General features: G+C 36.1%; 1 long non-coding RNA gene across 1 annotated transcript; it reads left to right on the forward strand.

Moving 5' to 3' along the window:
* Nucleotides 1-559: 559 nt before the first annotated feature.
* LOC113333949 lies at nucleotides 560-2,868 on the forward strand. Its single transcript, XR_003352454.1, has 5 exons — nucleotides 560-721; nucleotides 821-913; nucleotides 1,133-1,318; nucleotides 2,278-2,420; nucleotides 2,588-2,868. It is a non-coding gene; the product is annotated as an uncharacterized LOC113333949 (long non-coding RNA).
* The last annotated feature ends 9,970 nt before the right edge of the window (nucleotides 2,869-12,838 follow it).

Consider the following 12,838-nt stretch of genomic DNA (forward strand, 5'->3'; position numbering starts at 1 on the left):
GCCTCTATCCAGCACCAATTTCTTTGTCAAGCTCTCATGCCAAGGGAATTTAGTAATCCGTCCTCAAGCAGCTTGGCAACATTTCAAGGGCCAAAGCCAATCCATTCCTGGGATATGAGGAACGAACAAGTCTTCATCATAGATACTCTCTTGTCATAATTTCATATCGAAGCTGAGGTGCTAGTGCTTCAATACTGATAACGCTGAGCATAGTCATAGTTGATTCTCCAATATCAGAATGCCAACCAACCTAAGAAACTTCAGTGGTCGCGTCAATGTTTTTAAGCATTTCAGACAGTCTCAAGCTCACACCATGGCAGCTGTGGCCAGAGAGTTTAGCAGGTGGACTACTAGCTATCTAACTTACTGCAAGTGTGACCACCAAGCTCATTTGTAAATACCGGTGGCAGTAACGTAATAAGAACTAATTATTTACCCTTGTATATAGACAACATCTGTATTAGGGTTTTCTTTTATTACTCTCATTCTCTCCATCTCTTCCTTGGTTTTCATTTTCACGGCCGCCTCAACATCACCACCACCACCATCACGGCTGATTATGGCTTATGATGTCCATGATCAACAAAAAGAAGATATGTACCAGCATAATGATATCTACTCTCACGCATATATTTCCTCTATATTTATGAATTCCACCATTTACCTACATCACTTCGTGAGCAAGAGAAGAGCTTGCGAGAATAGCAGAAAGCCTTGCAAGGTAATATCATTATTCGGCAACCAGTTTTGGTTAGATCGTTATTTAGATAAATGATTTCAAATCTTCTAAATGAGATTTTCTACCTCTAAATTTTTGTAGGATTTTTCCAGCTGCAGTGAATCAGCAGCTTTCTACAAGTTTCAAAGAAACGTGTTGTGAAAATGAAGTGGAGAATAGAAGGATTGCCGAATTGTAAGTTTCCAAGGCACCACCAATTGTAGGGTGTTTGATATCCATTGTATTATTATGAATTAGAATCATAAAAATTGTCTTAACAATTAAAAGATAAATTAGGTGGGGATTGCCTTCATTATAGATGTTGGGTAAAAGGTCTACTCACTTTTCTGGTTGTACATTTAGGATTTGACATCTTTTGTGTTCTATGATAATTACTGTTTTCATATGCTCTAGGATATATGACATGTGATCAAGAGGAGCCAAGTAGCGCACAAGTGAAAGATCCAATCTAATTTGTAAAGGACCTCCTAGATGCAATTCAAGATCTCAACCCAACAGAGAGAGAGAGAGAGAGAGCTGGGTCGTTAATCCTCCAGCTGGGAATTGCCATTCACACCTTGCATAGAAATGATACTTACGGTAACAATATTAAACTTTTACCCCGGGCGCAATAATGATAATGATCTGTAGTTCTAACTTCTGATTGGTTCTTATGCAAAAATGATAATTCGTTAGAAGGGTATAAAAATTGTTGTTTTCTTATGGTTTTCAGCAAATCAGGATTCACTTAGCTTAAGAAGTTAAGCTGGGTTGGTAACAACCCTGGTTTAAGGTCTAGTTGTGTACTTAACAAGTTTTAGTAGTAATGAGCTGCCATATGTAGATATTGAGTTGTCCCTCTATCTTGTAATGAACAAGGCTTAGAACATGGCAAGATCTCTTTACTAGGTATAACTGGAAAAGATCTCAATTCTCCCCAATTCAAACATGAGGGAAATAGAAGCTAGAAGTCTGGGTAAAAAGCCTAGATCTAAAATCCAAATGTGAAATCCAATTGCTACTTTCTGTGATGCACGGAGAACTGGATTATGTTGAAAGTATGATCAGTGAAATCAAATTGCTACTGTAGGTAGTGATTCGCCAGTGCTTCCTATATTCTACTTATAAATACTACTTGTAATCTTGAGGTGTAGGTGTTTTGGTCTTCCTTTCAATAACAGTTGATACTAGTTATAGTTTCAATTCAGATTCTAGACGGGAGAAAATTTCCAAAGGTGTCTAGTTTTAATTAGTTATTCCCAAAAATGTTGTAAATAACCAAAAATGTTTGAATGTGTACCATTGCTTGATATTGTGTACACAATATGATGAATCCACACCTATAATGTGTGCACATTATACCATTTTGGGAATTTTTAAAAAACTAGACATTTTTAGTAAATAGCTTTCTGAAGGGTACAGTGAGATTGGGGAAATGGAATCCTAAAATTCATTTTTAGATTAGTGTCTCCAGTGACTTCTTTGCTAGTGAATTAATTGGTTTTGTCGAGTAGGATAGTTGGAGTTAGTCTTATTCAACTTTTTTGTGTGTGTTTTAGCTTCATTTGAGACGATATGAAGATGTCTGGTCATGCTAGCAACAAGGCACACCAAATGACATTTCCAGTTAGTCAACCGGGACATCATTGTGTAGCATTTGAATCGAACTGACGAGTTCTTCTCTGCTCGTCTTATCATTCAGGTGTCACACTTGCTCTAAACTTGTTCCTGTCCAGTTCAAATTTCAAGGACTGACTGAACTTTTTATAAATTTGTAAGCATAACCTTAATCATTTTTGTGCCAGTTTACGCTGGTGTGCGTTTGCTTGCAGGCACAACAACTGAATATTTCAATGTTTTAATCAGCAGGCACTCCTAATTGATGGAATCTTTGATTCTGAGTCATAAGAAAACCAGATAAAGGTCACAAACAAGAATAATAAGCAGGAGTTTGAGAGGCTGATCCAGGATTTGAAGCAGGGAAAAAAATGAGACCTATTATTATGATATCCGCTATTTTTAATTCTTTGCACTTCCATGTTGCAGCAAGCAAATGTTGTTCTATACACCTTTCAAACTGGTACCGGTTTTATGTATGCCGCAAACTGAATTAGTTCTTGTTATTACTACTTTTTATTTGTATGAGTTGTGAGAGGCATTTTATAATTACCTAACTAACACTCATGCTTAATTGAATGTCATCCAATTTTCCACTCTTTGAAACATTAATCAGCAAAATATGATTATCTTTTTTACGCCAACTTCCTCTCTTCCATCAAACCTTGTATTTTGGTTTTCACTCCAAGGTCGAAATGGTTACATTTCTAATTTTTTTACCAAGGCGGGTTATATACTTGAACACATCCACCTGTGGGCTGAATCCCGTCTCATTACAAGGCATATTAGGGTTTTCATTGCCTTACTTAAAAAACTAACCCAAGCAGGTAGGGCGGCGCATAACTTACAATCCTCCTGCCTTATTCCATCAACTATCTTCTTTAGTATCACCACCACCGCCATTGTTTTCTTTAGTAGCATCACCATCACCTTCTTCCATCAACTATCTTCTTTAGTATCACCACCACCGCCACTGTTATCTTCAGTAAGCACCACCATCACCTCTTAATGAATCGGGGTTATAAATGGAAAATAGGTTTTGTGTTTCATATTGGTTGATTCGGATATTAATCGGTTCTGAGAAATGGCTACCGATTTTTTGTCTGGTCTAATTAAATCTTCGAGACAAAGAAGGCTACCTGAAGAGTAAGTATTAGAGAGCTACTGGAGATCAGTTTCAATTTTAATTTGATTTTTAATGACTAACTTTTGATTAATTCATTTCAATGCAGAGATTTGGACTGAAGAGTTAATTCATGTTGCTTAGAGTTAGTGCCAGCCGTGGATAGAAGACTGCCCTTCGTGTATAAAACCATTTACACCCTGCCTATCTTCTTTGTTTAGTCTTTGGATTTGCATGATTGCTGGTTGAATATATCTGAGGGTGGATTTTTTTTGTTGGATTTTGATTAAGTTGTTGTAGTACTACTACGCCAATTACTTATATATGTGATTTAGTCACCCTTAAGACAGCTGATATGATCAATATTTTGATTAAAGGCTCTATCAATGAATAGAGCTTTTGGTTTCTGAGTGATTGTTATTTTTTGACATCTAGGTTCAGAAACAAACATGAAAACATGTCATTTAGGTTGTCCGTAGTGTGAGATTAGTTGAGTTTTGATAAAGACTTTCAAGAGCGGAGGAGTGTTTCTTCTGACTAAAGTCTAGAATTGTTACATTAAGGGTTATTTCAAAGTTGATAATTTTGTGTTTGCCATGTGGTTTTGTAATAGTAATAGATGATTGGGAACTTTCAGCTAGAAATCAGTACGAATTGTTGCATCCCAAATGTACTCTGGTGTAGTATTTTGGATGCAACTGGAATTTAAACTAAATTTTTTGCTTTGGTTGCTGCTCTTTGCACACTCTCTGTGTTCAATTTCATCATATGATGAAAACTATTTTTATCCTCTTGAAATTGTTCCCTGAACATGTATTATATGGTGACTTTTATTTTTTGCAGAGATGCTTACTAACATGTTCGCAGTAGCTTCAAAATGCCTTACACAGTACTCTTCCTAAAATTGCGATGCTGAAAGAAAGCAAGTGACATAATTGGATCAAATTTTAGTTGGAAAGGCTTAACAACATTGCTTGCAATGCCGATGACTTCTCCTCTCATTATAGTAAGTTTCATTTTTCTCATTTTCGTTGGTTTTTGTCTGTCAATAAGGATTTTTGATGTATTATTCAACTTATTTAACTAGTCCGAGTATGTAATGTTTTCCATGTACTCTAAGAAGTTCTTGGTGATCTGAAACATAGAGCAGGGAGATGCTGTATTCCTTTCTGCTACATGTAATTGAATTAGCATAAGATAGAAAAGAACAAAGACTTCTTATGATTTTCTCATTGTTCAGAAATTTGGATAATCAATACGAAATTTAGCTATGACCCGCCCTAACTGGTAAGACTGCTAGAAGTGGTTTCAATTTATAAGTAAGAATGGAGTGATTAACATTTTCCTAGTGAACCCTAAGCCTTATAAAAACACTAAACGGCACATGAGATGAGGCACGGAATCGAATCGGCCCCACGGGTGGTACACATTTAGAACTCGTTTAAGATGCTGCTGGTAGTAAGTAATTCAACATGCTCTTTGGTTGCTGGTTGTTGTGTTGGATATTGAGATATTCAGCTTGCTGACAAGTGATATGCCCAAACTGGATGTCGTTGTCTAGCAGTATAGGTTGTGAAGCTGACCCTGAAGCTGAGTTATTAATAGCTTAACCTGCTCGTCAACTGGGGGTTCAGGACGTGGAGGCTTGCCATTGTCTAGCTGTATGTCAGGTTTCCAAGCTGACTCTGAAGTAGAGTTATTCACATCCTACTTAGCATGAACTAAAACCATTTCTTCCAAGGTACATACTGAATATAAACAGAACACTTTTCACTGCTCAGGCTGTGATTCGATGGCGATCTTCTGCAGAATATCCAGATCATTGTACGGGTTTAAATCGCAGTCATACAGAATTACAATATCGACTTATATTGATATACAAAATTACAATATCTCCCTTTTTCTTTATCATTGAACTTGTTCTTGGCAGCTTGGTTGTTTTTGGCAAATTGCTTCTTTGGCACGATCATAGGAACCTACACCATTTCTCTGACACACAATGTCATCCAAGATGTTCTCTGAAGAGATCCCACCAGAGCCGACATTCGACTGCTCACATCAAAAACATTAGAATTAGAAGATATGGTTATAAATATGATCAGTATGCTCTAGAAACACGATGAGAACACACAAGAGCCAGCTTGTAATAATCATTTTCTATTGTAGCTTGCCACTTGCTTTTATTCAAACATTCAAATACTCGCTTCTGACGGACCACTTGCACAAAATACAGATGGTCGCAAAAAAAAAAAATAATCCCGCATAAGAAACAATCTGACTATCTGAGCCTGATGATACCTACTAAGAATACATTAAAAATATGAAACAGCACTCAACTAATTGGTGCAGTATTAAACATGAAGCTTTTCATCTAAATACATAACGAGTTAACTGCTTCAGCAACAAAAGTAGGTCTCACCTTCCTGGTTGAAATAAGAACATCACGGAGAGTCTCCACAGTATCAATTTCTTGAGCCAACACCAAGGTACAAGCCATTATTGGATTAAGATCGAGAGTCATAGCTTTGCATCCAAAGTAGGTTTTGTGCAATTGACACTAGTAGACTGGCGACAATTTTCACACAGCCTAGTTGGAAACATAAATCTCTGTTCATATCTCTGGTGTTACAGACAAATGTCGCAGTACTGCTAGTTTCTCTTCTTAGATCTTTTACCCATCCAACATCCTAGCTAATTTTCAGTATAATCTATTACAAGTTGTTCATTTAGGATGGGTTCGCTACAGGCTACGCACAAAATCCAGCAATGTAATAAGTGAAGCAATCAGAGACGCACTATGGTGGAAGTCTACCTAAAGGTATGAAGTACCTCGTCGCTGTACAACTTATCATGCGAGTAATCATTACTAATCAATAAAGATTTTCATGTAACAGATCTAACCTACCAATACATGACGAGCACATTACTCTAACAAAAGTCTTATAAACTTGTGAACAGGAAAAATGAAAAGAGCTGGTATAAATTCTGTATTGATTTTACAAATTTCTGAACAATAAGAAAATCATGAGAAGTCTTTGTTTCTTCGCGATCTTATAATTCAATTATATGTAGCAGGAAGGAATCTGACATCCATCTGCTATATGTTTCAGATTATCAAAAACTTCTTACAGTACATGGAGACCATTACATACTCAGGCTAGATAAATTAATAAGTAGAACAATACGTCAATACTCATTGGGAAAAAATCCTCATATAAAAAACAGCTGAAATATAGACAAAAACCATGACAGTAGACGTCATTGTGGCGGTCAAATAACCATATTGTTGCCCAGGACTCTAATTTTGTACGTGTTAATATCTGCAAATCTTTTAGCCAGCTTAAACGAAATTGCAGGATGAGGAAATTTCAAGTCTTCAAACTGTTTTTATTGCTGTAGAAGTGTAATTTTTCATAGGAGAATCCATCCATTATGTCATCATCATTGAAAGCACTGTCTTTTAAACTTTCCAACTAAAATTGAATCTAATTAAGTCACTTGCTTTCTTTCAGCATTGCAATTTTAGGAAGAGTAATTTGTGTAAGGGTATTTTGAAGCTGCTGCATTCCATGTTTTTACACATCTCTGCACAAAATAGAAGTCATGATATAATGCACGTTCACGAAACAATTTCAAGAGGATACAGATAGTTTACATCATATGGTATAGTTGAACAAAAAAGGTGTGCAAAGAGCAGCAATCAAAGCAAACAAATTTAGTTATAGACCCAGTTGCATCCAAAATACTACCCAACTCGCATGCAACGCTGATTGATACAGCCTCTTGAATAAAGTAAAATAGAAGCTATAGTAGACTGACTTACCCTCATGTGGTGAACCAACACAACATCTAAATCAACAGAACTCCAATCCCTCTGGTGTTGCAAAAAACTATGAGTGCCAAATTCTAATCCAAGTAGCAAACTCCTATGTAGAATCTGGTGAAGCTTCTGTTGTTGTTCGCTCAAATTCTAAACATATTTTTCCGGTACCAGATCCACCTACAAAAGAAGAGAAGTGCTCGTGAAGAGAAAAACGAAAATAAAAAAGAAGAGAAGTGCTCGTGATTTCACTCAGTGAAATTACAGATTTTTGAAGATCAAAAACGTCTCCATGAAAGGAAAAGAAAACAACAACAACAATAATACAACAACAACAACCACAACAAAATCAGTTCCTAATAAGTGATTGAAGAGAGAAATTGAGGGTAAGAGCAATATGGATTTCTTCCTCAAACATCCAAAAAATTGGCAGGAGTGTCATGTTGTCACGAGACTCTAAATTCTACTCGTGATAAGAAGAAGAAAAAATGGTTGGGTAAAGGTGGAACCTCTGAACCATCTATGTGATCAAGTTTCGTAAAAACCCAACATGAAAAATAGCCGAAGGAAGCCTCTGAATCTATACGATCAATCTTCAAAAATGGCAACTGAAATGCTAGCACACTACTAGGCTAGCAACAAAAGAAGAAAACAGAAGACAAAGCGACAGACACACTACCAGGCAAAGTTGAAGATGAGAGCTACACGAGCAGCATCAGAAGCTAAGACGAATAAAGATTGGCTGTTGGAAAAACTAATTTGTAATCTAGATTTAACTTGCTAAGTATGAATCAGGTTTTGCAATATCAATTGTTGGAAATGTCTAGAGTAAACTAGAGTAAGCTAAATCTAGAAAAGTCTGTAATGTGAACAGATGTGAACCCGGTCATATGTTTACATAGTTATCTAGTCTACTCGGTTAAGTAAAAGATAGAGATGGTAAGACCAGTCAAAATAGTGTAAAGGAGAAATATCTAGAAACTGTCCAGGTCGGTAAATGTAGCCTATAAAAAGGCAATGAATGTATCTGTTACAAACTGAGCAAGAACATCAATAATAAAAAGTGTGAGTTTTCAGAGAACAATCTTGCTCCATATGCGGGAGCTCTGTATGAGCAGAAACATCAAAACTAAGCTCATACATCTCCATTAATCATCCAAAAAAAAATCATCAGGTATAATTGAACAAAGAGCAGCAATCAAAGCAAACAAATTTAGTTATTGCATCCAAAATACTACACAACTCGCATGCAACATTGATTGATACAGCCCTTCTGAATAAAGTAAAATGGAAGTTATAGTAGACTGACTTACCCTCATAGGATGAACCAACACAATATCTAAATCAACAGAACTCCAATCCCTCTGGAGTTGCAAAAAAACTAAGAGTGACAAACTCTAGTCCAACTAGCAAACTCCTATGAAGAATCTGGTGAAGAGACCATGAAGCTTCTGTTGTTCTCCCTAATTCTAAACATATTTTTTCCGGTACCAGACCCACCTACAAACATAATAGCTTCATTAGTTCAGAATCGTGAAGCTTTAATGTTGCACAAAAATTAAGCAGCAGCCAATATTGGACAAAAGAGACCATGAAGCTTCTAACCATTCAATAGTGCTCCCTAGAGGCTGAGGGCTCATAGGAGGCTCTGCATATGAGGAAGCTCAGCATTGGGGATCGCAGTAGGAGACTGAAGACAAACACCCTCATCACTGCTATTGAATGGAAAAAAAAATTATGAGACAAGATGGGAATTGTACCAGGAAAAGATAAATACATGAGTTGAGATTAAAGTACCAGGAGTAACTAGTATGGATTTTCACCATTTCCAGGTCCTCAGTTTCGTTGATCTCGTTGTGCAGGGCTGTAAAAAAAAACTGAAAAATGCACCAACAATAGTTATTAAAAATGGAAAATGCAATCAGGGTTTATTATGAGACACAAATCCCAAATCCATTGATGACCCATTCATTAAGTGTTGTGATAATAGTGGTGGTGTTAATGGAGGAAACCAGGGGTTATAACTAAGCGCCGCCGTATGGTAAGACTGCTTGCTGTGGTTTGGTTTATAAGTAAGAAGAGAGTGATATTTTCTTACTGAACCCCAGGCCTTATAGGAACACTAAATGGCCCGTGAGACGAGGCACCAACCTAAACTGTAAGGCTTTATTTAACTTCTAGCAGTGGGAGTTTAGCTCGTGATTTAGAAGAAGAAGGATTGAGAATCGAATCTTGGGGCCTAGTACTACTATTCTAGTAGAATCAAATCCCGATATCTTAACTTGCAGCACTGGGAGTTTAGCTCGTGATCAAAATTACTATCCGGGTAATGAAGTCTTAACCAGGTAAACCATCAATAACATAATACACCAGAAACAGCATTGCATTCTGAATTTGTTTGAGCTCTCTTATATTTATTAATTTAACAACATTCTGGTTTACAAATCAGTTGCCGACTTGACTGCAGTGAAACTTCCCCATGTTAAAGACATTAAAGTTCAAGGTATTCTCATCAACAATAAAGGCAGCAGTTGCGCATCCTTCTGTATGAATTTCTTGGAGTTGCCCTTGGTCCAGTTTTCCCTCCAAGTTGTTTACAGAAATTGCAGACTTTTCATCTTACATGTACAAGAAATAACTTGTCAAAAAAAAAAAAAAAAAAAATTAACTAGCCGATTAGCATATGCTTTCAAATGCTTGCAAGTGGAATCAAATTTTTACATTATTCAACAGAAAAGTGCTTCGATTCAGATAATGAAATCACATTTGCTTCTAACTCAAGGAGGGTGTTGTAGTCTTTACATAAAAAGAAAAATCCGACATAATTGTTGCAAGGAAAATTCATAATGGTAGTAACGGAGAGAAATTAGACATGTGCTTCTCATACAGTTTTTGCTTGAATTTTAATTAACTCTATACCCAGAAATATAAGAGACTATACTAGTAGCTCTGCAGTACAGGGAGGTAACATAAACGGCATAGGAGCATTACGGTACCTGCAGGAAACATAGGGTACCAGAATAGTAGTGAAGTGATATCCAAACCAGCTCTGACCTCCATTTATCACATCTAGCAGTCACGTTCATGATATGATCACCAGATTGGTTGCTTTTGGAGCAGCATTTAATAAGATCATTTTTTTTTGTCTGGCATTCACCTGTTGAAAACAGAACAGGCGTATTAATAAACATTCAATTTACAGGAATCAGGAATCTATTGATAGGAGAAAAAAATGCTTTTGAGATGAATAAGATGGAAAGACAGACAAAAATTATAACCCTGAATTGCAAAAGAAATTTTACACATAATCTCAAGAGAAACCTAATGAAAATTTTACGCATAATTTCAAGAAAAACCGAATGGAAGTGTGACATACTTTTGAGGTTTTCTTTGATAAATGGGGAATAAAACTAGATTTTTATAGGAAGCTGACACTAACGAACAAGCCAGTAAATTTAGAACTAGACTCATGGCAGTGCATCCAAAGTAGTAAGATTAAAGTAGGTATATATGGTGCAATCTGACATTACTGCGCACTGTGGCGACAATTTTTCACATAGCCTGGTTGCAACATCTTGGCTAACTTTCAATGGATGCAGTATAAGCCATTACAAGTTGTTCATTTAGGATAGACTCGCTACAGGATACTCACAGGATCCAAGTGAAATTCACTACAGAAGAAGCCACTGTAGATAGTACTTTAAAAACAAATTGTAAGATTCCATTTCACCAATCTCACTCTTCAAACTTAAAAACAGACTGAATCAAGAAAAATTCACAATTCAATACATTCCCCGGTGTAAAATCTGAATTGAAAACTTTAAGACTACGAGTAGTGCTTATAAATTTTTACTACCAGTTGCTTAGTAGGAAGCTGTTAGGAAGCACTGGCGAAAGACAGCGACCCTATGTCTAGACCCAACGACCAATTGGTAAATTGTTAATTTGGAGTTTTTTTCTTTTTCTTTTTACTTGAGCACTCAGTCTTACATGGAGGTAGCTTCCTGTATACATACAACCGTAAATGGCCAAAACCCAATTAGCCCGAATTCCTAGTCTGTTTGATTTTGATATGTAAATCAAAACTAACATGGATATCATTGGTATTGGGAAACAGTAAACTAATCAAATGAGAAAATATATAAACAAAAAAAATATTTAATCTACATATCAATCAATAGAATCCATGATCAACGTGGTTCGGCAAGCCCCTTAGATGAAATATTATTGATCTTCAGAATTATGTGAGGTAATTACATTTACATAAGACACTTCTATTTATAAAGTGAATTAAACCTAGAAAGATAATATCATATCTTAAATATCTTTGAGCATGTAATATCTAGGAATAAATTACATAATATTCTAAAATTAAATTCTGATTTAGTCTTCACTTCACGTTGCTTGGCTACACGGTCACTTGACTTGGACTTCACTTCACTGTACGGTGGTCTCGGTCTTTTTCTACACCTCGAGTTCTTGTGTGTACGTGCTATATACCCTAATACTCCCCCTCAAGATAGACACGTAAAGAAACGTAATTTGCAACTTCAGAAATTCACGATAAGGTTGATTTGCTTGATGCGAAATGGTTGGGAGCCTCTTAGCTTGGTCCTCACTTCCATGATGATACATCAACAATCAAAGGCATCCCTTAACTTTGTAGTAATAGTTGTAGCAGTACCACATTAACTAAGCATGAAACTCGGTGAAACTTCAGACTGCATACCTCACAGGCCAATTTTAAAAAAAAAAAAATTGTTTGCACCGGGTAGCTTGAATTTACAAGAAAATCTTCAATGGGAGATTATGAGGAAAAAACAGGTGGATGCAAGAAGACAACGGGAGAAAAGAAGAAAAAATAGAGATTTAGATAGGAGATATCATTATGCTAATAGCTGCTGCTTATTGTTGATGTCATTGAATTACCACTACTTGTTTCTGGCATGATTTTCTAGTTCACTACAAGAAAATGAGTCTGTTGCTGCACTATTTTGCCACATATCTATGATAATGTAGCAATAGGTAGGTTTTAACCTCACAACACAATCGGTGTGGTATTAGGCAGCACTTTTTGCCACATATATGAATAACTGAGGCAAAAAAACTAACTTTTTGCCTCATGCATTTTCATGATGCGGCAATAAACTAAGTTCTTGGCACATAAGTGTAGCAATAAGTTAAAATTATACATAAAAGATTTTTTAAATAAAAAAATATGATTAAGTGATAATATATAAAGAAAAGAAAAGAAATAAAATTTTAAATAAATGAGGCAAGAGGGTGTTAAGAAAAGTACACCTCAGTGATCCGAAAGTTTTCAAGAAAAATAATCTGACTAAAAAATTTTGGGCCAAATTTTCCCTCTAATTTTTTCGTAAAAACTAAATTCCCTCTTATAATTCCGTGAAAATCACATTTCCCACTAAAAGGCCATAAAATTCGGGCACACCTCATAATTCTCTCTAATAAGCACGATTTCATTTTTGTCTAAACCAGTTTGTACAAGCCAAAAAAAAAAAAAAACTCTCATAACCCTGAAAAATGACTCCCGCCCGTT

The sequence above is a fragment of the Papaver somniferum genome, unplaced genomic scaffold (assembly GCF_003573695.1).
Source record: "Papaver somniferum cultivar HN1 unplaced genomic scaffold, ASM357369v1 unplaced-scaffold_135, whole genome shotgun sequence".
NCBI lineage: Eukaryota > Viridiplantae > Streptophyta > Magnoliopsida > Ranunculales > Papaveraceae > Papaver > Papaver somniferum.